The following is a 27,387-nucleotide window of genomic DNA, read 5'->3' on the forward strand; positions in this document are numbered from 1 at the left end:
CTCATAGAGCTACTCACAGATAAAACGCCTTTGCCAGCCAGACACAGTGGCTCACGCCTGTAATCCCAGGACTTTGGGAGGCCAAGGCGGGTGGATCACGAGGTCGAGTTCAAGACCAGCCTGACCAAGATGGTGAAACCCCATCTCTACTAAAAATACAAAATACAAAAATTAGCCAGGTGCAGTGGCAGGTGCCTGTAATCCCAGCTACTTAGGAGGCTGAGGCAGGAGAATTGCTTGAACCCTGGGGGATGGAGGTTGCAGTAAGCCGAGATCACGTCACTGCACTCCAGCCTGGGCGACAGAGTGAGACTTCTCAAAAAACAAAAACAAAAAAACACCTTTGCAGGAATTGACAGCCGAGGCTGGTCTAGGGCATGGGGAAAACTCAAAAAGATAATGGGAAAGTGTTTCTTCTGGTCCTAAGGATCCCTTCCAAGTGAGAAACTATTTCACTCTCACTAGACAGTGCCTTCCTGCCCTCTGAATTTTTGCCAAAAAACAGACCAAGAGCCTCTGTGGGCAGTTCAGGAGAGCCTTTCAGAGTGCAAAGGAAGCTTGGGCAGCAAGTCCTCCCAGGGGAAACACCCTGGATCTCAGAAAGGAGAGGGGCCTGACCAGGTTCTCCTGATGTTTCCCACCTCCTGTGATCCCAACCCACACAGGGCCCCAACCCATGCAGCTTCAGGCACATACTTTGGCACACTATGGGGATTTAACACGTGTTTCATGATGTTCTGGCTGATGGACTGGGAAAGGAAGCAGCCGAAGCCGGGGTCCCCAGGAGCTCTCCCTCCCCTCAACAGGAGCTCTGACTCACAACCTGTTTGGCACTGCTGAGTCCTCTCTGGTTTCCTGAATCTCCCTCTCTCTAATGCAAAAAGCCTCCATGGCAGATGTTTTAGAACAATGATCACGTCAATGATGCTGTAACCCACTACTTTCTTTTTGCATCATAGAATTTTGTAAGTGTTTTTGCAGACTTACTCTTTAAGGTTAATTACATTTTTTTTGATTGAGCCTTTGGGAAGACTTTACGGTGGTCCCATCAGATAACTGCGGGCCTCAAGGCTGGATATCTGTTAATAGGATGGGCAGAAAGGGACTGGGAGCGAGGCTGGGTTCAGAATCTCAAGTAATTTGGGAGTGTGCCTAGGGACTGGGACGATTTGGCTGGGCATTAATTTGAAGGTGAATATGCGTCTGGAGATTGCGGGGATTTCTCCTTTTTCTTGGAGGGCAACCCTGGGTGTGGAGGAATTCGGTGTGCAGAAACAGAAAGGTCTGGTTCAGGCTTCCTCTGGGAAGGCAAGGCCAAGAGGCCAAGGCTGAGAAGGGGCAGGAGCGACCCTGCTGGGGCGGGTCCGCACCAGCTCCTAGGAGCAGAGGGCAGAGCCGGGCAAGGAGATGGGGTTGTCCAGGCGAGGGTGAGGACGCGGTCGGTGACAGCGCGGGTGGGGATCCCCCGGGGCCGGGGCGGGGCGGCTGCCGCGAGCCGGGCTGGGGGGGGGGGGGGGGGGGGGGGGGCGGGGCTCCGGGGCCGTCTCGCAGGCTGCGGCGGCCGCGGGAGAGGCGTCCACGGCGGCGGCGGAGCGGGCGGCCGAGCAGGGCGGCGGCGACTCGGTGAGCGCGGCGCGGCTGGGGGCGCGGCAGGGGCGCGAGCGGGGGTCTGCGGGCGCGGGGCTCAGCCTGCGCAGGGCACTGCGGGGCACCACGGGGCGGGGCGGGCGCCTCCCGGCTATCCTCCTCCCGGACGCCCCTGCAGCCTTCGGGAGGGAGGGAGAGCAGAGGATACCGTCCAGGAGCCCTTCTCCAGCGGTCGCCGGCCAGAGGTCCGGCTTTGTGCCCCGTTGCCCTCTTTCTGAGTGTTCCTGATTGTGTTCCTTTCCCAGACCACCCTCCCTCGTCCCTCACTCACTTACTCCCCACCCCAGGTGGAGAGTAAGCTCCATTCTTGCAGGGGACCCCTAACCCTCCCCTTCCCACCAGCTGGGGCCCCGGGCCGCTGTGTACTCTACAGCCCCAAAGGGAGGATGACCCCCTCCCCAGCCCCTACACACCTGGATCCTTTTGCTGCCACCTGCCACAGACGTTATTAGCCAGGCAGAATGCTGCTGTGCCTAGGACCCAGCACTCCTTGCCGTCACCCTCTCTCCTCCCCCAGAACCCAGAACCCCAGTTTGGCAAAAGGCGCTTTTCCAATACTGAGCTTTGGGAACAATTTGACCCACTTCCCAAAATGCTGGTCCCAGGCCAGCCATGCTTTTTGGTGGGGACACCTGTCTTGTCTGCCAGGAGACATTCTCTGTCAAAATGTACCAGCCCGTCCGTGGGTCCTCCTCCAAGCTGCTCCTACTCTCTAGCCAATGTCCTCAGAGACCAGGGCCAAGATCTTTGTCATTTAAGGCCTCCAAAGCTATTTCCCCACCCATCCCCAGAATTCCCCCAGCCACTGTTTTGGGGGTGCCAGGTCCAGAACTGATGGAGCAATCTTTCTAGGTACAGGGCCTGATATCCTCTCCCACACCCTTGTTTACCAGCCTGCTCCCCAGGGAACCCAAGACAGGGTCATGGGGCTGGAGGTTAGGGCCCTGATCTCCCCTGAAGCTCTGTGACCCTCCTTTTCTCCCTGTTAGAAACTTTCCTCTCTGTCACCAGTCACTATCTCCTCTGGATGGGACCTTGGCCATCTGCACAGTGTCGAGTCCCCAGGGCACAGAATGCTGATCTGGGACCCTGGAAGGCTGGGACTTGTCCTGGGGCAGTAGGGTTAGAGTGGCTGCTAGCCAGGTCTGGTCTTGGGTACCAGGGTTCTTTGGGTGGATCCTTGTCGGCTTTCACTGATCTCCGGTTGGGGTTCGAGGGCTTGCTTTGCAGTGGAGACAGGAGGCAGAGCAGGGGCTGTTTTCCCTGCGTGCTTCTGACTGTCTTGTGTTGCTATGGTGACATTTTGCCTGTCTTCCTCCTTCTGACTCTTCTGGGTTTTTATTGGTCCGTTGTCCTGTCTTTCATGGCTCTAATTTCTCCTTTCTACTTGCTCTGAAATAAACAGTCATAAACATGGGCGCTGGGCCCAGGCTGGGGGCTGGCAGAACTTCACCTCCTGCTGGCCCTGGGTTCCTGTGAGGGGAGAGTGGGAAAGCGAGGTGGAAACAGACCTGCCCACATTCCCTCCTGCCTCTGGGCTCTGACTCTGGGAAGGAGGCAGCAGCAGCATCAGGGATTTGGGCACATAGTGGGCACATACTGCCTTGGTGCTAAAAATAGATACCAAATGTGGCGAAGGACCTCACTGGTGTTATTTCCTTTCACCTTCACAATAGCCCTGTGGGGCAGGGGCTCTTTCCATTTTGCAGATGAGGAAACTAAGCTCAGAGCAAGTGAGTTATTTCCCTAAGGTGACATTGATTTGAGCACACAGTCAGCCCTCAGTTTTGGCTGAATGAATGGAAAAGTGATGAAGCTGACATACACGCATCTCTGTTGGACTCCCTGGTCCTGTCCCAGAGGGATCACAGGGACTTCGTTAGTCCAGCTGCCTAAACCCACACTACAGGAGGCTCTTTGGAAGGTGTCTCCACTTTTCCTGTCCCTGCTGGACTACTGTGGAGGGAGCTGCCAGGAAGCTGTCTGGAGTGTCCCAAGTGTACCCTTGACCTGAACTGTTGAGGACCCCAGCTGAGAGCAGAGCAAAGCCACTTGTGACTTCCTGTTTTTACTCAGCACCAAGAAGAATTCAGTTTGCGTTTACTCCCAGGCCTAGATGCAACTGGATAAGTCAGGGATCCAGAGTCAAGTAGACCCTTCCAAGCCAGCCCTGGGCAAGGAGTTCATAGCTCCCAAGGGCCATAAGGGCACCCACCGTCAGCTGTCAGTGACACTCTTCAGTGAGGCTATTCCTTCCCTTCCCTGGTGTTTTTCTCTTCAGTACACTCTCTTCTTTTCCATTCCCTGCCATTCCCTTCACATTGCCGTGCTCTAGGTTTGTTAAAAATAAGCTGAGCATGTATTATGGTAGCACGAAAAAACCAGACAATCAGCAGCTTCAGTGTCAAATGTTGGCCCTGAGAAAGTCAGTTCTCTCATATAGCCTCAGTTTCTCTGTCTTTAAAATGGGGTTGACAGTATCTGTCCTATTGGCCACATTTTCTTGTTCTTTTAGGATGGCATAGAATAGCCTACAGGGAGTGCTTTGAACACTTTGAAAGGCTGAAGGACCCATAATATCCTAGTTCTATTGGGAGATCTCAATCTTAAAGAGAGCCCTGGACCACTGTCCAGAGATTGAAAACCAATTTAGGCATAATTAAGCTGTAAAATCTCAGGGTTAGAGGCATCCTCTAGAGGCATTTTGCCCCATTTGCCCCAGCCTTGATGTTGAATCCTTTCATTTATTTATGTACCTTACATTTATTGAGTATCTGCTCTGTACCAAATATGGTTTTGGGAACTAGGGATTCGAAAAATGAACAGTATTTCTGTTTTCAAAAAACAATTTAGTCATGGAAAAAGATCCTTGTAATACAGTTAGAGAGGTGGTATGATAAAAGGAAAGTCAGGCTGATGTAAGGCCCAGAGATGGCCACTTGACTAGGTCACCCATGAGGGTTAAATCAGGTGATTTGTGCTTTGGGGCTGAAATACATTTGTCCTTCCACTGCTCACTTGAGGAGCAATGGAGTGATGGTTGGAGAGCCACACATCAGCCCTTGTGAGCAGGGTAGGGGATTGAAGCATGGCAGGGAGCCAGGGCTGCCTTTCTCACTGAGTTTTGACTCATCCTGTCATAGAAGCCTCCAGTTCCCACTTCATCATGGTTCAAATCTTGTCTCAGGAGCTGCATGAATTACCTGACAAGGCATCATGGTGGTTGGAAAGAAAGTGGTCTTAAGAGTCAGGCATGAGTTCAAACCCCACTACTGCTTTGTCTTAACTGTGGTTGAAGGTACATCTAACCTCTCTGGGTCTCAATTCTTACATCTGAGAAATTGCAATAATTATACTTGCCTTTTAAGATTTAAATGATCTTACATATTTAAAGGGTCTGGCATGGTGCCCGCCTCACAGTAGACTTGCTGTTATTTAGTTATATTGATTAGAAAAGCATTCTCAGTTACTAGACCTCTGGGTCCCCTTAAAACCATGGTACAAAGCTCTTTGGATGAATTTCTAGCCTTTGGAGATCCATTCATTATCTGAGAAGGTTGAAAATTGCCCATTCTCAGGCTCCTAGCATTGCTGGTTAATTTTCAAGTTATCTCTCACTAGATAAGCTATGTTCTGCAATACCACAACAATGCACGAATCACCAACACTTTTTTTTCAAAGGAGAACAAATTTGAAGTGGCAACAAACACCCTGAGTTTTAGAAACATATTCTGTGAGAATACTTTAAAATGAATGCCTCATATTTTTTACTGTGAGCACTTTGAACTTCTTTTTTTTAAGTTACTGTAAACATTAATAGACATTTTTCTCAATTATCACTACAATTCTGTGACATTAGTATTATTGTCCCCATTTTACAGTTAAGAAAATGGGGAAAGGTAAAGTCCCTTGCCTCATGTCTAGAAGCTAGGAAGTGGCAGGACCAGAGTTTAAAGCTAGGTTCTACTTGCTCTTTGTGCTGTAGTACACAGCCCTGTCGTTTCCTTGGCTGGCGTGTCAGTGACCTAAAATAATTGTGTTTGGAGAATGCAGGCAGATTTTAACAGGGGTGGAACTGGTCAGTGTTGTAACTCAGTCTCTTAGTAAATATTTAGAGTTTATTTGCTCTCACCACAGCCTTAAGAATTGCTTCTGCAGTTGGCTGAGATTTTATTTCTATAAGTGACGAATAGAAGAGGAGTTTGACACATCTGAGTTAAGGGAAAATGTTTGATGATGCTAGAAGTAGCTTCCGTTGCACGAGAATGGATTGCTGATTTGTCACTGAAATAAACTGAACCTTTAAGCAGGCCAAGATTTTATGATTGAACTTATGAAGGGAAAGTATAACAGTTGCTTTCCAGGGATACAGAGACAGAAGAAACAAGGTCAGAACATATGGGTGGATGGCTCTTCAAATACAAAGGTGATTTGGATTCAGTTTATTTCTTTTTTCTTTTTTTGAGACAGGGTCTCGCTCTGTCACTCAGGCTAGAGTGCAGGGGTGCCATCGTGGCTCACTGCAGCCTCGACCTCCTCAGCTCAAGTGATTCTCCCACCCCAGCCTCCTGAGTGGCTGGAACCACAGGTGTGCACCACCAAGATCTTTTCATTTATTGTAGAGGTGGGGTTTTGCCATGTTGCCCAGGCTGGTCTTGAACTCCTGGGCTCAAGTAGTCCTTCCACGTTGGCCTCCCAGATTGCTGGGATTCAGTCTGTCAGTACAGCTATCACCTAGGAAGTTGGAGGGATTGAAAAACAGTTATAGAATTGCTCATTAGCCTTTCTTGGGTAATTTAGAAGCCTAATTTCCCTGGCTTAAGAACCCCATTTCCCCCATGAATCCAAGTGCTGAAAATGGGTGCCATGTTTCCCAGCAGTGTGTTTACCAGGTCCAGCTGAGCACTGCAGACAGATGCGTTTCTATTTGCAATTATCTCAGGGCCTGAGTCTGGTGTCTGCTTATTTAATGACTTCACTTTCTAATAAAAATTCTGTATGGCATAGATAATTAGATTTTTTAAATGAAACTGGGGAAATGGAGTGCCCCAAAGAGTTTAATTGCAGTTTTATGATGGATCAAGCGTAAATGAGATTATTCATTTGACAAATATGTACAGGGTGGGTTCCTGCCCTGTGCTGCGCTAGGATACAGTGATCAACATGACATTACCCCTGCCCTCAGGTAGCTCTCCCTCCACGGGAGAATCAGGGGAGGAAACACATGGCCAAGTGGAGCATGGTCAGTGTTATACGGAGTGTAGTGTGCTGGGGGAAGAGGGAAGCATTGTTTTGACTCTTACTGCAATAGAGTCAATTTCCCTCCACATAGGCGCTCTCCGTGGAGCACCTGAATTACACCTGATGTTGCACAGAGAGGGAGTACGAAACAGAAACATGCATGTCCTGGAAGGCTGCCCACCTAAGCTCAGCTGTCAGCTGCAGTCCTCACTTCCTTGTAAGGGAGGAGCAGGTCTCTGTGCTTCAGTTTCGCTGCTGGTGAAATCGGAAGGCTGGATTTGATGACTTGAAAGTGCCTTTCCACATCTAGCCTGATGATTCTAATAAGCTCATGGGCTCATTTCCTCTACTGACAGGTGAAGAGGCAAAATCTAGCTGTTTTAGTTAGCAGGGTTGCCAAGAGAGAGCTGGGATACAGAGAACCAAGTGTGTTTTCAAGGAATCCTCTTAAGGAGGTGAGAAGCCCTGTTTTCCTTCCCAGAAAGGAAACCACTTTCTGGCTGAGCATCCCGATAAAAGGCTGATGACAGTGAGAAGAGACAAGCAGAGACACAGGAGTGGCACAGAGGCACCAGCTTACTCCCGTATTCCAGAGCCTTCACCACAGTGAATGCAGAAGAAGGTTGACCTCACAGATGCCTTGGTTACTGCAATGTGCTCTTCTGTTTTAAGTTAATGTTGTTTTTTTAAAATCATTATTTAAGTTTGATGATTCCTGAGTTTCAAAATTAAATGCACAATCATTTTTTGATCATGAGGAACAATGAGTGACACACACTTATCCCAACACTTTTCAAGTTCTCTCCTTCGCATTGGCAACCAGATGCAGGCCTTTCCAGCCACAACGATGAGGCTGGCTCCCAGTCACCTCATGTGAGAAGCTTCGTGCTGTGGTCGGGGCAAGAGCAAGTGGAGAGTCCAGGAAGACCCGGGGTCTTGTAGTCATGCTGCCAGCTCACAAGCAGCCTGGGCTTTGACAAGCTGTCTGATCTCCTGAGTCTTGTGTTCCTACTGAGCCATGTAGGGTATTGTCAGCAGGACAACGATAAACATTTTGTACCCACTTTTAGCAATCTTCTGAAGAACTTTTGAAACAGATATTATCCCCATTCTATGGATGGGGAAATGGAAGTCCAGAGGTGTTAAGGAATTTGCAGAATGTCACCTCATTAGAAAGGTGGCATAGCTGGTATCTGAAACCACATCTGTGTGCCTTCAAAGCCTGATCTCTCTGTACCGCCCACGCTATAAATAAGAGCTATCCATATGTGAGGAGTGTGGAGTTCATGTGCCTTGGGTAGAACACTCATCTCAAAGAGGTGGTAAGTTTCGGCTCGCTAGAGGAGCCTCCATACCTTAAAACTGAATGAAATATAGCTTGCATTTCAAGTGCTTCCCTATGACTGGTGTGTCTGTGTTTGGCTGACGTCCTTCAGGGTGTCCTTTGCTCAGCCCACCTCCACGGAGGATGCCACCCAGAAGTAATGAGCTGAGCCTGCAGTGAGTGTAGCTTATGGCCTTGCTGAGCTGTGGATGGCTCCCAGTCGAGGCAGGTGGTATCCAACTTACTTCTTAGGCCCTTCCTTGGGACAGCTTGCAGTCCTGAGAAGGAACACAAGATAACTATGTTCTCAGCTTACAGAGTGACAGGCATGCACACTGATGAATACCCCTGCTCTTTCTCCTCTATTCCACAGAAACTGAGGGATTAGATAGGTAGGTAGACAGATGGAATGAAGAGAAAAGGAAGGGAGGAAGGAAAAGAAAAAAAGGAAAGGAAAGAAAGGGAAAGACAGGAAAAGAGGAAGAAAGAGAAACTGAGACCAGTGACTTTTCCAAGGCTGAGACAAGAACTCAGCTACCACAACTCTTTGAAATTCAGACAAGTGACATCTGCTCCTTGAAGTTCTGGAGCGAGTGTTTGGAAGCAAACAGACCTGGGTTGGATGGAATCTTGGCCCTTTCCTTGGACAAATTCCTTAAGCTTGCTAAGTTTTCCAGTTTGTGAACTAAAGTTAATAATGTTTGTGTCTCAGGAATATTGTGAGGAATATGTGAATTAAATATACATCCATCTTCCTTTTTGCCTGACCTTTGAATAAAATTTGTCTGTAAAGTTTTTGCTGTGTCCTCTAGGTTCCTCTTTATTTGTTTTTCTGGGTGGGAAATGACATGAAACTTCTCCTTTCTCTAACAACACATTCCTGAATTGTCCCTGAAAAAGCCCCACTTAGTCAACCCCTCTAGACTTCTGTTTCTAGCTTTTGAGCTTTCAATTTATGCCTGAAGTGAAGCTAGCCACATTATTTCCTAGATTGTAACAAGGGTAATGATTCTCATCAGTACCAAGCACTGTACGTGAACTATATGATCAATCTCCTTATCCTAAGTCTTTTTCTTATTTTTTAAAAGTGTATTTTTTTCTGGAATCTTGCAGTTTTAAATCCAGGTCCTTGTATACCTTCAGAAGTAATAAATGGGGTCATAAGCTATTTTTTTGACACATACACATCCACTTATTTTTAAGTCCAAAATCCAAAAAGCTCTGAAAATGGGAAGTTTATTTCATCATGCATTTGAAAGCAAAAGCTGGCCCAGAGACTCTATAACTTTTATGTATTACACTCAAGATGAATGAGGCTTTCAGCACAAAGATGAGTGTCCCAGACCCTGCTGGGCACGTACGTAATATATGGCTTATGCACTCTTCACCTTTCTAAAAGACGTTTCTGAATTTGGAAGCACATCTGAGTAAAGAGTCTCAAAGAAGGGTTTGTGGATCTTGCAAAAGGCCTAAAAGAACTGACTGTGTCGGCAAAATCCAGATGACACAAGTGAATATCCTACCTTTGGATATCAGAGGGTATGGTGACATGGCCCATCTCATGCTTATCAAAAGCATTAGTGGCCATTTTTATATTTTGTCAATTAACTGAATTAAATGACAATGCTTGGCACAAAAACAAAACAATAGCCAAAAACAAAAAAAAAAGCATTAAAAAACATGGGCTCTCAAATTTCACTGGAACAAAGTCATTTAAAAAAAGAAAATTTCCTGAGAAGTAAAAATAAGCTGGGAATTTTTTATTGAGTGTGGCTTATAATTAAGTTTCGGTTTTGGCCTTGTGGGGGCATGGTAGAGGGAATTTTTAAATCTTACTCATCATTTTACCCATGTGAGGAAGAGCCAGGGCTAGAAGAGTGAACATGGGGAAGTGAAAAGCCTCAGCTGAGCGTGAGAACGTTTTGGTTCTTATTTTGGGTCTGCTTTTGGGTTGTTAAGTGAGCCTGAGCTTGTCACTTCCCTTCCTTGGCCCCTAGGAACTGAGTGTCTAAGTAAATTACTTCTTCCTTTGTCTCTCTGAGAATTAAGACATGGAGGCTAGGACATCAAAAGAGGAGGAGAGTGGGAAGCACTGAGCTCTCTGGCTGGCTGTACTGGTAACTTCTGCCAGCCCCAGGCTGACCTCTGGAGGGATGTAGAAAGTTGCCCTGTGCTCTACTGGGTTCCCTCCTAGGTCTTCCTTTACTTCTTCCACAGCTCTAGTGTTTCTGCCTTTTGGCTGGTTTGCATCAGATGTATTTTGGCCCTGGTGCCTCTACTGCCATTCACACCACTGATGCTCATGAGGTCTTGTTGGCTGCTTGACCAAGCAAGGCCGTTGGCCGTGGCCTTAATGGCAATGGCCATTCCAGTGATTACTCTGCATTTCTCTCCTGTTTTCTCTTTCTTTATATCTTTGTCTTTTGAGTTTATTATTAATGTGTCATAATTCTGACATTTCCCAGATCAAAAGCTTAACATTTCTTTCAGAATCTGATGATGCTTAAAAATCAGCAGCTCCTCCTCTCTGAGGACCCACTCTGCCCTTCTGGAGGAGGGTCTCACCCACTCATAACCAGTGTTAGCCATGTGGCTTCCACCATGGAGGAGTGACCTTAACAGGCAGGATCCTGAAGGCCTTTGGTTTGCATAGACTCTTGGAACCACTAGGGAGCTGTAAATATGGTTCACATCAGGGCACATGGAGAAGAGGGTGTCTCTGGGGATGGCTGGCCCTTAGAAACTAGAGAGGCCTGGACTTGTGAATGTGTAAGTATGATGTGTGTGGTTTGAATGTATGTGTGTTTATGTGTGGCTTGTGAGTGGGTGGGTGGGTGTGGATATGTGGATGTTTATAGCTGTGTGTGTATAGGTATGTGTGAGTGTGGGTGGTGTGAATATGGGTGTGTGTGTGTGGCTTGTGAGTGGATGTGTGGGGGTGAATATGTGGATGTGTACAGGTGTATGTGTAAGTGCGTACATGTGCATTGGGGGAATCCTTTTAGTTCCAAGGAAGTGATGCAGAGGGCAGGAATCTCGCTCTCTGGACAAGGCTCTGCCCTGGCCTTTGTGTAGCTCACAGGTGGAACTGACTACTCAGATGTCCCTGCAAGCCAAGGGACCTTTTGTCTTTCAAGGACCAGTGACCAACAAGAAAGGCAGTTCTGACATTAACTGGCAGAAAGCAACTGAATTACATTTCTTAGGGAGAAATATCCAATTCTACTGCTTCAGAAACATAGAACCCTGTAAATCCTATGCTACACATTTTAAAAACACCCAAATCATTTGCACATGCGACTTTAGAAATAAAAATAAGTGAAAGAAAAACCCAATACAGGTTTAAAAATAAAAGGACCAAGAACGCATTCCATTTTATGTAATAGTCAGTTGGAGAAAGTAGGAAAAAGATTATGAAGGAGAAAAGAAAGGGAGGGGGCAGGAGAAGCACTGAGGGAGAAGCTGTGCTGCAGCTGTCTGAGCCCCTGTGTGACCAGGCCGTGCTCCAGCTGCCACACATTTACAGCTTCTTCATTTACAGCTCCTTCAGGTTCAAGTTCTTTAGGGTTAAACCCAAGCAGGGCTTAGCAGAGTTGAGACACTGGATGTGAGGGAGAAGGAACAGAAGAGGATGTGAAAGACTGTTGCAGTTTTGCTTACCAAACTGTGGAGGATCCAGAAGACCATGTGGGCAGTGGAGCGAGCACTGTCCAAGGACTCCCCTGGGTATAAGCCTAGCTCTGCCACTGACCCTCTGCCTAACTTGTTGTAAGCGTCCTCCTCTCCCTGAGCCTCAGTTCCTCCATTTTTAACAAGTGTGTTTGACTAGATGAAGTTTAAGGCCATTCCTGGGTTGGTGAGGCAAACCCACACACTGGGCCCCACACTCCAGGCTCAGAGGCATTCTTGAGATGGACAGGAGATTGTTCAGCTCTGGCTTGCAATTACTGAAACCAAGAGCCCTCTTCCCCATGGGTCTGAATTGGGGTTTCCTCTTTTCATCACTCGGGGCGAGTGAGTGAGCTTGTGCGGGTGTGGATGAAATGCTAAGTGCATATCTCCTATTTTTTCTCCCTTTAAAACATCTGTGTGTCAAGGCCTCGTCCCTCTTTCTCCCTTTCACACTGCGTGTCCAGTAACCTGCTAGTAAGGTCATGGTTGTGTAAATTTATCTGTTAAACCTCAGATTCAGGAAACAGATCGAGTAGCTCATAGAAACTAAAATAGCTACAGTGTGATCGTTATTTGTGGTATATGAATGTGAGTTTTTTTTTCTAACCAGTGACTTATAGGTTGCCCAGTCCAGACATGACCCTTAATTTTTCATAGTAGTCCCAAATTTTTAATTATGTTAACAACAGTGAATTATGCTATTCAGCATACATTTAGCACCTATTCATTCTAACTATTTGGATAGTATTTTTGTATACATTTTTTCTTCCCACAGGCACCTTCTAAGGTGATATTTTCATTTCTCTTTTAAAGATAAAGACAATGAAGCTAAGAAGGATTTTTAAAATTTGCTTTAAGACATAGGACTGAAAAGGGCTGAAAATGGGGCACCAGGATTTGGTTGAAGTCTGCCTGGCTCTAAAACTTCTACACGTTTCCATACCACACAGCTCACACTGCTTCCAGGCCACAATTTTATTTTGTTTTTTAAGAAAATAAAATCCTTTTTCCTGCCATGACTGCAGTCTCTTAAGCCTCAGAAAATACGATCATAGCTTGATTTCTTATCCTTTCTCCAGAATGGAGTCCCATGGCACTCCCTACCTTAATGTAAATTTCATGCAAATAGTATATGGTGTTTCTGCTTAACAAACTTTGACCATGTGTTCCCAAAGTGCCAGACAGTTTTCTGGATACTTCCAGATGTGTCATTCAATGGAAGAAGAAGTTGTGCTCTTTATTATATAGAGAGCAAAACCAAGGCTCGGAGAGATGCAAACATTGTGGCTTGCTTGGTGAATCAATGATTCACAGGCTGCAGCTTTATAGAGTGCTTGGGGCTTGGCCTTGCCCTGGAACAGAAACACTCCTTGTTGAACCAGGAGATCAAGCTGACCCACCAGCTCCCACCTCACAGGGCCGGGCTTACCCAGTATCTGTCCGCTGGTCGTAACTCAATCTGCTGGCTGTGGAGAAAGGCAACTTCCTTTTGTCTCCTCCCATGTTGTTTCAGCCTGCCCCGCTATTGGCTCAGTTTAGCTCACCCAAAGTCCTTTTTCAGTTTCATGGCTTATCACAGACTTGCAAATACTATGCGTTAGCTTCGTATTACAGAAGAGAAAATGGTAATGTGATTTACCCAGAATCACACATGAGCTACATCCTCTTTTCAAAATGCCCTTTCTTTGCTTGGATAGACCCTTTGAGATTCGCTTCTGGTATAATATTTGCCAAAACCTTCCCCTGGTCCCCATCAAATTCATCCATCCATTCGTCCATTCACTTATTCCACAGATATTTATTGAGCACCTACAATGAGTTGCACACTTCTCTGGGTCTGTTTCTTTCTGGGGATTTAGCAGTAAACTAAACACACAAAACTCCCTAACCCATGGAGCTTATATTTTGTTGGGAAAAGATGGACCATAAACACATAAACGAGTAAAATGTATATCATGTTAGATGGTGATAAGTTCCATGAAGAAAAATGAAGCAGGGATGGGTATACAGAAGGATGGGTGGTTGACGCGAAGTTTGGGGAAAGACTTGCCATTTTAAATAGGGTTGTCAGAGAAGGTGAGGATTGAGTGAAGGCCTGAAGGATGTAAGAGAATAATTCATGTGGATAATCAGGGGAAACTGTTCCAGTCTGAGCCTCAGCGAGGGCCAAACCAGAGTAGAGTGTGCCTAGCCAGGTGAAGAAACTGCAGGGAGGCCAGGGCCGGAGCTGAGTGGACAAGTGACCAGTTGCAGGCCATGGGGTCATGGAGACATCACAGGCCAGCCTGTGATTTCAAGGCCCTCCTGGCGCTCCCTCTGACCCAGAACGTTTTTGCTGTCTCCAGTTCACTGGCCTGTTCTCACGCTGGCCTGTGCGCCATGCAGGGCAGGCCTAGGCTTGTCTTCAATCTTCACATCCCCAGCACATAGCACAGGATCTGGGATAGAAAGAGAGCCCAGCTTTTACGAAGACCTCTGCTCCTGTTTATTTTTTTTAAGTCCAAGAGTCCTAGTTAAATATTATTTGTGATTTTTTTTTTAAATAAACATTGGAACTTTGAAGAAACACTGGCTCTAAATCCCCATTAATCAGCTGGACCACCATCAGATGGGCAGGATTGCTAAGGAAAGGATAAGGTGCCAGGAGAAAGCTGGAAGTGAAAGCTGTGGAGAGGAGAGCGTTAATTGGAGTCCAGAGGAAGAGGGCTTCTTCAGAATCCCCGGGGATTAACTGCTCGTCCAGTCTCTGCTGGGGACTGGTGTTTATAAAAACTGACCAAAGACTGGAACAGGGAGGCTCTCGAGAAACCCTCAAAGTGTGTCAGGATTTCAGCCAAGACTTTCCACTCCCCACTTTGCTGGCGCAGGGAGTAGCAGGGGGAGCCTGTGGGACCTGGAAGACTTTGTCGCTGGAGACGTTTCCAGAAGGAAAAGAACCTCTCCTGGCAGGGCCTTTCCCTTCACAGAGCAAAATGCCAGTCTCTGAGAAGTTTGAGGTTCTTCAAATGCAGGGAAAAATCCTAGCAAATGTAATGGGGCTAAAGCAAGGGGAGAGAGGAGGGCTAAGGAAAGCATTTGGCCCCAGTGAGGCTTGGGGACCTCTGGAGGCTGCCACCTCCCACCTCATATCCTCTCCCCATCTGAATCCTGCTCCTCAGGACAAAAAGTGGCTTACAACAACTTGTACCAACTTAGAGCAGGTGGAACATGTAGCTCAATAGGGTTAGAGTGTGAGGGGGGTGGGTAGAGCTCACTGAAGACTGAAGCTAGAGGACATCCTGAAGATGTGGGAAGCTGTTAGGGAATTTTCACAAAGGAGCGATGGAGGTGGATTTCCAACCAGAGGTATCTGTGGGTGTCAAATGATGGACCCCATAGTTACAAAGTTGTGGAGTGTCCATTAACGAGAGCTGGGGAGGGAAGATTGCTTTTAGCTGCTGGATCAGGTAGTAGGTTTGCTTAAAAATATTAAAAAGGGAAAAAGCAAAGACCTGCATTTTCCTTATTCGACAGCTGTTTTTTGAGAACTGAGCGTGCTTAGGTGCTGGAGTTGTTCCAACAGATAAACCCTGCCCTCATGGAACCCATTCCAAGCGGCCTCCTTGAAGAACCTTACTGGAAGGTACTTGAGATAAGATGATGGGAATTTGCTGCATTCAACCGCATATTACAAGTTTTTTAAATGGGGAAATTAAAAAAAAATCATGGCACCTAATATTAAAATAATAAAACGTTAATTCTTGGTCTGCCAATGACCTGCTCAAAGTGGGTGGACAGCCTCCCTGGGTCTTCATCTCCTCATCCTCCAGTGGAGCTAATCTTCCTTCCTGTGTCCCTCTGAGGAATATTCGAAGATAACAAGCTTTGAAAACAAGTTGAAAGCTCTGTACAAATTGCAGGGTGTGACTCACATCCTTGTGAGAGACCCATGTTCACAAGGTGCTACCTGGTGAGAGGTTTTGGATGAAGGATAGAGTCTGTTCACAGATCAATTTTTATCAACTTTACTTCTCCAGGTTTGTCTGCAACTGTTTGGGGATGTTTTGCAGCTGTCAGAAATACTTTTCCTGATTTTATACTAATATTTGACTTCTGCACTGCAATGCAGTGCTTTACAAACATGCACACGTATATGTTTACCTAATTGCTCTAGGATGATAATTTAATGTAGTTGATATGACAGTATAAGAAGGCAAAGGCCAGAATTGTTGCTCCAGGTCTGAGGAGGCTTGAAAACAGCATCTGTGGGTATACAGGAGTGGGAGGTGCCAGAAGTCAGCCTAGCTTGGGTCAGGGTAGGAAACCAAGGGTGTGAATTGTCATGAAAAGCCACATGAAAGGTGCCAACCCTCCCAGACCCCCCAGAAATAGCTGTTGAAAATTGGGCTTTCTGGTGAAAAGATCAGCTGCTGCAGAACGCCTTCCGTATATGTCAGCAAGTGGGGCCGGATAGCATAGAGCGAGCCTGAAATGTGTCTAAATAAATGATTATGGTGACTCACTCGCCCCCGTTGAATGGAATGTTTTTTTTAAAGTGAAAGTAAGAGAGAAAGAAGATAATAAAGCAAAGAAAAAGAACAATAAGGTTTGAATTTAAAACAATACGAGCAAAAAATTGAATTAGTCACTCATGTCAAATCCTGTGAGCCTCTGTCCTGAATTGCTACCTTCCTCCTTGACTTGCCTTAAGGTCACGGTCTTTCTGTTTGAATTTCCTGGTGAGATAACACACCCTCTGATTGTTGCCATTCCCAGTGCCAGTTGCAGGCATGTAATGGGCATTCTGGAATATTTGTCACAGAACCACTACAGAGCTTATCTGTTGAGCCCAGAAGGCCTTTCCATGGCCAGAGAGGAGCATCCAGTCTCTGAGATGTTTAGCGTTGCTTTGTGGAGCCGCTGGGTGCGAGAGCTGGGGCTGCCAGCCCATGAAGCTTAACGGAGAAGATTCTGCATTTATTCTATTGTAGGCCTCTTGGTCTGTTGTTGCATCATCCCTGATATCAGGAACTGGCCCAGAGACCCATGAAACCTTTATGATTTGCTAGTGTTTTAATCGATCTGCAGTTTGCAGAGATTTTTACATTAAAGTGAGTCAGTCTTGTTTTATACTATGTACTCATTCAGCTGAGTATATAGCTTTGCTCCTCTTTTTGGTTGATTTCTGGGTCATTGCTTAACCACTCTTACGCCTTAGTGATCTCATCCATAAAATGGACCTAATTTCTTCTTCAGACCCCAACATAATACCTGTGAACATAAAATTATTTAATCTGGAAAAAATGTGGAGTATGTCACTTTTGCTGTAGTCAGAAATAACCCCCAAATCTTAGTGGATGGCGACGACTGTCTTGTTGTGCCCTGAGTCAGGGGCTGCAGGTTGGTTTCTGTGGCACTAGTGTACGTTTCTACTCATTCTGGAACCTGGTTTGAGGGGGGTGTCTGCTTCTTGGAATGTGTCATGCTCATGACAGAGCGATCGAGCAAGGTGGCAGGAACTTGAGACTCTTCTTGAAACTTCTACTGGGATGTGGCTTTCTTTATTCTATTCTCACTCCATTTGGTAAACAAGGCAAATTTCCAAGTCCTATGCCAATTGTAACCTCCTCCCAAGTTATTCAAGTTATCTGGCAACCAGCAAGACTATACTGTACAACCGTGCCCTGTACTGTACAACTGTCCCTTCTACTATATAACCATGCCCTGCACTGTATGACCATGCCCTGTACTGTATAACTGTCCCCTGTACTGTACAATCATGTCCTGTACTATACAACTGTCCCCTGTGCTGTACTACCCATGCCCTGTACTGTACAACTGTCTCCTGTACTGTACAACCGTCTCCTATACTGTGCAACCATGCCCTGTACTGTACAACTGTCCCCTGTACTGTATAACCATGTCCTGTACTGTACAACTGTCCCCTGTACTGTATAACCATGTCCTGTACTGTACAACTAACTGTCTCCCATATGGTGTAACATTGCCCTGTACTGTACAACCATCCCCTGTACTGTATAACTGTCCTCTGTAGTGTATAACCATCCCCTATACTGTACAACTGTCCCCTGTGCTGTACATCCTTCCCCTGTACTATAATCATCCCTGGGAGAGAGACCACCCCTCTCCCAAGATACTGAAATCTGCAGATGATCAAGTCCCTTATATAAAATGACATAGTATAGTATTTGCATATAACCTATGTATCTCCTCCTATATACTTTCAATAATCTCTAGATTACAATAGCTAATACAATGTAAATGCTAATAGTTGCTATACATGTTGTTTTTTAAGTTTTTATTATGCTTTATTGTTGTTATTTTTTTTTCTGAGTATTTTCCAACCTTGGTTGGTTGAATTCCAAGGATGTGGAACTGTGAATATGAAAGGCTGACTATAAAATCTTTTACAATTGAGGATATAATGCAGTGTAACAAGTACATTGTAAGCTTATTAAACATGGTGTGAACATTATGTTCTTAGTAAAATAATATTTGATTGGATACTAAGAATGGAGCTCATGTCTGGTATCAATCTTTATTGGGAAGTATCACGCTAGAATGTAGTGGTCTATGATGGAGGAAATTTTGTGTCACCCACCCCTACATTTTAAAAGCAAGGCCTAGACTCTCTTCTTGGCGTATAGCAGGTATTCAGTACATACTAGTTGTTCTGAGTAAATTCATGAGATCACAGCTGCTCAATACTCTGGGAACCCAAGACAGTAAAATAGAATTCAAGTCTCTGAAGTCTATTTAAGATTAGAAAACAGCAAAGCCAAATTTTCAACTGTATGCTAGAGAGATAAACAGGTTTATCAATTTATTTCTTAAATTCAAGTGTAATCACATCCACAAAGCCTTTTGCTGAAATTCCCCTTTTGATGAAACTCATGTCATCACATCAAATAACTCTAGTGGCACAGACTTAACTCAAGGTCCCCAGCGTTGTTGATGGGCAGTAACCTTGACAGGGAGAGTATTGACATAGTGCTTTTGACCATTGTTGTGTCTTTCTTTGGGGCCGTCCCAAATGCTTACTGTTCATTACATTCTTTTTGTTGCTGTTGTCATTGTTGTTCCTACCCTGTCTTCCTGGGAGCAATGGTAACCTCTTAAATTTAGAAACAACAGAACCAAGGCCACAACATGTGAGGGCAGGGCCAGGCTATGCAGTGGGTGTGGCAGAGACTCCATCCCCCCTGGCTGAGTTTCTCCCAGATAGATAAGACCAGCTGGGACACTTCTCCATTCACTAGCTGTGTGACTTTAGGCAAATTACTTAACCTTTCTGTGCCTCATTAGTCAGATTAATGGAATGAAGATAATAATAGTAGCATTTTCTCTTAGGGGTGCTGGGAGGATTTAATGAGGTGATACATGTAAAGTGTTTAGAGCCCGGGAGGTCAGGGGGATGAGATGAGCATCCTGGTTGGACAGGATCGTGGGCCTCAAACTATGTAGTGGTGGTTCCAACAGGAACCTCTCAAAGTAATGCTCATTGGAAGCACAAAGGCCTTTCACAGGAACATTGTCATTCACCTTGATATGAGTGGGTCAGGGAAGGCAGTCTGATGAGCAGACACTTGGAAGAAGTGTTTGAACTGCAGGGTTGTGGGGGCTGGGTGAGCCATGCCAGAATCTGAAGGAAAAATGTGGATTGTACAAGGCAGAGGAGAAAGAAAGTGGGGAGAGCCCAAGATGAGAGTGTGCTTTACTAATTCAAAGAAAAACAAGAGGTCAGTATATATGGCAAGGAGTAAATGAAGACAGCAGTGATAGGGTCAAGAGGGAGACTGGGCCTGCAGGGCCTTGTAGTACGGGTTTTGATCAAGGAGAAAGGAAACTAGCACTTACTGAGGACACATTGTGTGCTAAACTCTGGGCTGGGTCTAATCTTTTTAATAATTCTGCAAGAGCAACTGGTACAGATGAGAAAGAGGAGCTTACATTCTTGCATATAATCAATCAGGTGGCTCACACATGGCAAAACCAGAATTTAGACAAGGTCTTTTGGATTTCAGAGCATACTCCAGACCTGCTTCAAATTTAGACATTTGTTAATTATCTAGTATTTGAATATACTTGTTCATTTCTTTGCTTCAAGTCAACTGAGATGATACAGGAAAGCTAAATTTCAACTCCCTATTTTGCATGAACACAATTAATGACTGTAAAAAATCTTTTTGGAAGGAAGATTGTACCAGGTGTGGTTTCATTGCCTGAGCAAATTAACACATCCCCTGTTACCTGGTATGCATTAACCGGGGTTCTTCAGAGAAACAGAACCAGTAGGAGATAGACACAGATACGGATGTGGCTACAGATATAAAGAGATTTATTTAAGTAATTAACCAACATGGTTATGGGGGCTCAGATGTCCCAAGATCTGCATCTGGCAGGCTGGAGAGCGAGTCCTATAGTTCCAGCCTAAGTCAGAAAGGCTGAGAACAAGGAGAGCTAATGGTGTAAGTCTGGTTCAAGTCTGAATCCAAATGCAGGAGAAGATTCATCTTCTAGCTTAAAGACATAGAGGCAAGGAGAGAAAATCCCCCCCTGTAATTCACCTTTTGTTCTAGTCAGGCCTTCAAGGGATCTGTTGAGGCCCATCCATATTAAAGAGTGCCACCCGCTTTACTCTTTCTACTGATTTAAATGTTAATTTCTTCCAGAGATACCATCACAGCAACAAACAGAATAATGTTTACCCAAATATCCGGGTACCCTGTGCACCAGTCAAGTTGATACATAAAATTAACCATCACAAAGACCATTTTTTATGAATGTAAGTGCAATTAGAGAAAACGTCAAGTTGCAACAAGGAGACTCCCACACTGCACATGGCTTCTCTGGTCTTGCAGGGAGGCCTGAGCTTGCCTGTCCCAGAGCCCCATTTTTCCTTGTCGCTTCTCTAGATTCCTGAGACTTTTTTTTGCCTATACAAGTCATCTCCATTTTCAAAAGCTCTGCCTCGTAGGTCAACTAAACAGGCAGCATTCTTTAAGATAATCTTGATTAGGGATTTTCAAAATGTGCTATGTCATGGCTGCATGGAAAATGGTCCTCTTTGTTCAGCACACAGAAGAAATGGATGAAGCTGCTTATAGCCACAGGGGAGTGGCCTGGTGGGGGAGGAGGAATTCTAGACACCTGATTCTACCAACTGTCCCCCTAGACCACAAGTGTACCTTTGCTACATGGTTGGAAAAATCTGATTTAAATCAAGCCATCCATCTTATAGGTGGGAATACTGAGGCCCAGAGAGGGAAATAGCAGAGTCGAGTCACTTGGTTTTCTCCTGGGACCTGCCTGCGCAGTTCTGGTCATACTGCATTGCCTGCCTGATCCTTTTCTGCCTCCTCATTTCTGAATTATTCATTGGGCATTTGTCACAGACCGTCAGGGACAGCTGACTTGTGTGGGTGTGTGAGTGCGTGCGTGTATAAGCACATATGATCTTTTCCCAATTAGATAATAAAGCATCTGGGGACAGGGTCTTTGTCGTGTTCTCTTTCTTTTCTTACACCCTACAAATTACCAGGCATATCAGATCGTACTTTTCTATGTATTAAAGTATAAATGAATAATCATCCACCATTAGCCTTTAAAATAAACTATAGCATCCTCCTACTTCAAATGTCTTTTCTTCCAGAAAGTATTTGCTGATACCTAGCTCTCAATGATCTCTGGTTTGTCTCACCTTCCAAAGCATTTTCTTTGTGACATCATAGAGCTTTTACCACTTTCCACCTTATATTAGAGTCATAGGTAGAAATATCCCGTCTTCTTTTCCAATGACGTGACCACCTTGAAGGTAGAATACGTGTGGCTCGTGTAAGACAGTGGTGTTTACTTCACAGGCATTCAATTCTAACTCCGCATTTTAAAATGTCTATTACATATCAGATACTGCACTAGCTGTGTCATTGCAGGAGCTCATTTAAACTCCACAGCAGCTATATAAGGTACATATCAGCTTCGTTTTTATTATATAAGGAAACTGATGTTCAAAGAGGGGAGGTACCTAGTTCCAGACTAAGTTGAAGCCAAACCTCTGGTTCCAAATGCCATACCCTTGTTTTAGCCCAGGATAGTTGCCTGCTTACCTTAGCAAATGTATGTGGAATAAATATGCAAGCCAAGAATAGGTGAGTTAATTCATTTGAAGGCTAACAAATGCTGAACATATGTCATTTGTGGCTTTTGGAAATCGTTGTGAAAATACCTTTATACTATAAAAAATGAAAAGAACGTCGATTCTCATGGATCAGTTCTGCTCGCCTACGGATTGTCCCTGAAACATCTGCAAGTTCAATTGAAATATGACTTTCAGATGGAAGAATGCTATCACTTTCCCAAGGCTTTCTTTCCTGATTTCTACAAACATCAAAGCTGAAGTTTATACTTTTTCATTTTGATGATAATCGGTTTCCTTAATAAGTCTTGTCTTTAAGAGGTAAATTCAATCAGCTGCTGTCTGCTACAAGACTGAGTGGTTGTGGCTCTGTGTGTGGGGGGTTGGTGGGTCAGGACTGTCTTTATTTTTCTGCTCTATTTTCTTCTGATTTCCCATAGCAACAATTGACCCCCTTGCACGTTAAAGACTCCCGCAAAGGTAGAAGAAGGCATATGCAGTGATGCTGGAATCGTCTTCCATGTGGTTATCTAAGTGTGGCCTCCAAGGAAGTTACTTCTAGAGCCAGTTAATTTCTGACTTAATCAGAGCCCGGAAGCCCCAATCATGCTTCTGAATTTGGTAATGACAAGTGTCTTTGCAAACATCTGGGGAAAAAAACAAGCTTAGAGGAAGCTTTGACAGACAACAGTAGTTAAGCCCCAACAACAGTGTGACAGATGCCAGTGGAGCAGTGGGATAGGTTCCAGCTCATGGGTGGACATGGCAAGGACTGTCCAGAGGAGAAATGGTCACCTGAGACTGGAACATAACAAGGGCAGACTTCCAGTATGACTAAACACTGAAGTTTTCATGACTCAGTCCATCCACCAAAGGGACTGATCTTAAGAGTTTCAGTCCTAACCTCCCTGTGTGGCGGGACAGACACATCAACTAAATGGGATGTGTGACTTCACTCACATCGGCTCTCTACCTGGGGTCAAACCAGGCATTCAATTCTAGCTCTGCATTTTAAAATGTCTATTACATATCAAATACTGCACTAGCTGTATCATCATAGGAGCTCGTTTAAACTCCACAGCAGCTATATAAGGTGCATATCAGCTTCATTTTATTATATAAGGAAATTGATGCTCAAAGAGGGGAGGTACCTAGTTCCAGACTGACTTGAAGTCAAACCTCTGGTTTGGCAGCAGGGTAAAGAGCCCTGAGATGCTGGCACAGAGAGTTGAGGAGTCGCCTTTATTATGCCCAGGCCTGCAGGTAGATGAGCTTGATCTTCAGTCATCAGATACTTAAGGAATGTCTGCAGGCACTGTGCTTGGCACTGGGGCTAATGATGGTTAATGCATTTTCTGCCCATAGGTGAAGTCTAGTGGAGTGCTGTTTCTCAGAATATATTCTTGCATCATGGAACTTCTCCTAGCAGGGGATGCTCAGAAGGCATTCATTCATCTCTTCATTCATTGAACAAAGGCTTTAAAACAGTATGTCTGGGTGGGCCCTCGGAACATAACAGAGGGCAACACTGATGTGAGCCTGGCCCTGGAAGCCTGCAGGGTGTCTAATTGTGGGCGAATACAGATAGAACTGGGGATACGGTCTTTGTAATCATTTTTAAAGGTGTGAATATATGTGTAATGCAAGCAAAATTGTAGAGGGAACGTGTACACAATTATTGACTAACTTTAGTGTGTTTCATTTACATCGTGACTATATGTCTTAAAAGTTTTTTTTAAAAGCATTGCTGCATATCGAAGTCTCTCGAAACTGTCCATGGCGGGTTTGGGCTCAGCAGTGCTTCTCTAGTGGTGTCCTTTAATTTAGGCAGGCTTGTGCAACACTGTCCCATCTTGAAGTATTCAAGAAGACTGTATCTCCAGGCCCTGGCTCCTCAAGCTCCGCCAGCCTGCAGGAGCCTTTCAGCTGCCTTTCTCTGTGGCTCAATGCCATTCATTGTTTAAGCTACAGTTCAAGGATGAACGACTAAAGTGATTCATTCCGGCATTTGACAGATATTTATTGAATGCCTACTTCATGCCAGGCATAGCTCTAGGCAGTAAGGATGTGACATACCAGTTAAGGAAAAAAAGTAAGTAATAAATAATAACTTTAATAATGTTAAAGTAATAATAATAGTATTTTATTATGGTAATAATAACATTAAGAAAAAAGTACTAAAGTAATGTATTTATCTTATTTAAGTAACAATTATATTTTATATATAGTATACTATTATAAATAATAATAATAACTTTAAGGTAAGGTAATAAAGGAATATTTATTGCCTTCTAGTATATTAGTAGGTCAAAAAGTCAGTGGGAAAAATGGAGCCGAACCAAGGAGATTATGGCTACTGCAGGGAAGGCCATTGTAGTTGAAAAGGGAAGTCAGGATGGTTCTCATTGAGAAAATGACATTTGAACAAAAACTATTAAAAGGTGAAGGAGTGAGCGCACATATATCTGGGAGAAATGTGTTCTAGGCAAAGAGAAAGGGCATTGGGGCTGATAAATTTGAGGACAAGCTAGGAGGTCAATGTGGTGGACCTGCTAGAACAAAGGAAGAAGAGTAGCTGTGGATGAGGTCAGCAAGGTCCTGGGGAGGCGAGGCCTTCCACCCTGAGTCTGATGAAGGGTGCTCCTGGAGAGCATGTACTAGCAGAGGGTCCCGGTGGGACTCACATTGTAGTGGCATCACTCTGGCTGCTCTATGGCAAGTAAACCACAGGGTGTCAGGGATGGAATCAGGGGACCCTGGTGGCAGCATGTTCTTGATGGACTAGTATGTATGCAGGGATGCCGGATATATTTTCAAGGTAAAGACAAAAGAATTTTCTGAAAGATTGAATTTGGGGCGTGAAATAAAGAGGAGGCTCAGATGACTCAGTATTTTTGTCCTAGCAACTGGAAGGATGGAATTGTCATTAGCTGGCATGAGAAATAACGTGGGTAGAGCAGGATTGGGAGGAAAGAGGAGGAGTTCTGTTTTGGGCCACGCTGAGTTTGAGTTAGGCATCGGAGTATAGCTTCTGAGTAGACTGCTGGTTATTGCTGGCAAGGGAGAGGTCAAAGCTGGAAATATAAATATGGTATTTGTCAAAATAGAGATGATATTTAAAGGTGTGAAACTAAGGCAAGATCACTAAAGGAGTGAGTCCTGATAGAGTAGAGAGGCTGAAGGGCCAAGTCCTGGGAAGTGCCAATGTCAAGAATTTAGAAAAAGAGACAGAAGCAACCAAAAAGACTGAGAAGGAGCAGACATTGACTAGGAGGAAAATTAAGAGACCTCGACCTCCTAGTGGTCAAGTAAATAAAGACTTTCTAAAAGGGATGATAACTCAATTATATTGATTATTACTAATGGATTTAATAACGACGAAGACAGAGTTGACCATTGGCTTCAGCATCGTGGAGATCATTGTGTCCTCTGCTCTCACCCCCAGCCCACCCAGCCCGCCTCCTTTGCATGCCATCATGGCATGATCTGCTTATGTAGCTGCATCTCCTGCAAAACATTTTTCTGTCTGCCATCCTGCAGTCACGCTCACTTGTGTGCTTATGCAACATTGATGAGCACCTCCCATGTATCAGCAACTGTGCTAGATGGAATGAGTATGCAGAGTTGAACGTGGTATTTTTCTACCCTCAGATGTCTTACAGCCTAAGGAGAAAAGCAAGGTGTCTAGAATCTGTTACAGCAGAAGAAAGAGATTGAAGGATAGTAAAATTATGAGAGTTCAGAGGACAAAGAAATTTTCTCTGGGAGTCAAGGTTGAGTCCATGGCTGAAGTGGCCTTTAAATTTGGCCTTGAATGCTGGATAGGATTTAGAATTAAAGAAATGGAGGAGAAAAGAATATTTTAGAAAAAGGGGCGTATAGGAGTAAGGGCAAGCAGGTGGGAAGGCTGGAAAGGGGACCCTGGACTGAAGGTGTGGTATAGGGAGGAGAAGGAGGAGTGGAGAATGAGGCTAGGATTTGGGCCAGGGACCCGATGAAGAGGGCCTTAGAAAATAGAGGCTGGGCTTTATTTCTTAGTCAATGGAGGAATCATTAAAGGTTTTTGAGCCATAGAGTGATGCAATAATAGCTGTGCTGCTTTGGGAAGAGTCATCTGGCTGTATGTGCAGAACTGTCCAGGAGAAAGATAATAAGGGCCTAAATTAGGGCAGCAGAAGTGGGGGCAGAGGAGGGGGCGGATGTGAGGCACTGCAGGAGCAGAGTTCACGGGCTCAGCACTCCAGAGGGATGGACACATGGTCTGGATCTGGGGCCCTGGGCCCTCCCTGAGAAACTCATCAGCCTTTTGAGGTCAGTGGCCTCGGCTGTCCCTCGTGCTTGTCATCCCCACCCCCACCCCATCCTCTTCCAAGCCCATGTGTGCTCAAGCTTCACCTCGTTAATGAAATGAAGCTGCTTATTTTTGGAACTCTGTGATTAACACAGTTGCTGTGTTTAGGAAACAAAAGAACCCTGTGCATTTTTCAGGACTCTCTACCTGCACCGTGTCCACCTAAAAAGGTGGAGAGCTGGCGCATCCCGGTCATCTCTGGCCTCCAATCTCTGATCTTCTGTTGCACCTGATCTGATCCATTGCATGCAGCATTGCCAATCATTGTTGAGCAAAAGCAGCTCTGGAGGCCTAGAGAGGGCGATACACAGTGCCACCCGACCAGCAGCACCATAGGAAAGGTCAAGCAACCAGATGGGGCTCTCCACTGTGCCTCCATAAAACTAGGCAGGCTACTTGCCCATTTTCCCTAGAAAAACAGCCTAGTCGTTTGGCCAATTGTGCCAGAGAATGGAAGGCCTCTCAATGCCCTGTGGTTCTCCCAGCCCCCAGCTGGGGTTGGCAGGCTATGGCCCCCAGTGGTATCATCACTGATTTCAGGAGGCTAGAACCGTAGCACTGTGGGGGAAGGGCTGGCCAGCTGCCAGTCCCAGCATCCCAATTCCTATGGCAGTGCAGGGGGAAGAGCCTCTGTGGGGGCGAGGCTGGCTTCCTCCTGAATCTGCCCATAAAAGGATAAAAGTGCTGCTATCTGGTCGGCATTGGTAGGACTGCTGATGATAAATTTTTTAAAAGTGTGGATTTTTCCCCCTTTTTGCAAGGATATGTGTGTGTGTGCATGCAGGCGCACGCGTTCGGGTGTGCCTGCGTTCACACAGTTTGCAGCCTGTATGTGCTAACAGATGGATTCAGCCTCATCTTTTATCCGGTGTTACAGAAGATAAAACTGAAACTGGATGATATGCTGCCTCTTCAATTTAAAAGAGAAAAAATAAAATAAAAAGCTCTTAAAGGGGAGCCCTTATGGTAGAAAAGAGTGGTCCAAAATATTGTCAGGCTTTACTCAAAAGGCAAAGA

At 45.3% G+C, this 27,387-nt stretch overlaps 1 protein-coding gene across 4 annotated transcripts in view; it reads left to right on the forward strand.

Moving 5' to 3' along the window:
• The first annotated feature begins 1,506 nt into the window (after window positions 1-1,506).
• Window positions 1,507-27,387, forward strand: part of CYRIA (CYFIP related Rac1 interactor A) — a 109,862-nt gene continuing 83,981 nt past the window's right edge. For 3 of the 4 annotated variants that reach the window (XM_050754280.1, XM_050754277.1, XM_050754282.1), the window contains exon 1: window positions 1,507-1,623. The gene's annotated coding sequence lies outside the window, so the exon portion shown is untranslated. The remainder of the gene's footprint in view (window positions 1,624-27,387) is intronic. The other variant, XM_050754278.1, reaches the window with a different exon arrangement.

This window comes from Macaca thibetana, chromosome 13 (genome assembly GCF_024542745.1).
Source record: "Macaca thibetana thibetana isolate TM-01 chromosome 13, ASM2454274v1, whole genome shotgun sequence".
NCBI classification, from domain to species: Eukaryota; Metazoa; Chordata; class Mammalia; order Primates; family Cercopithecidae; genus Macaca; species Macaca thibetana.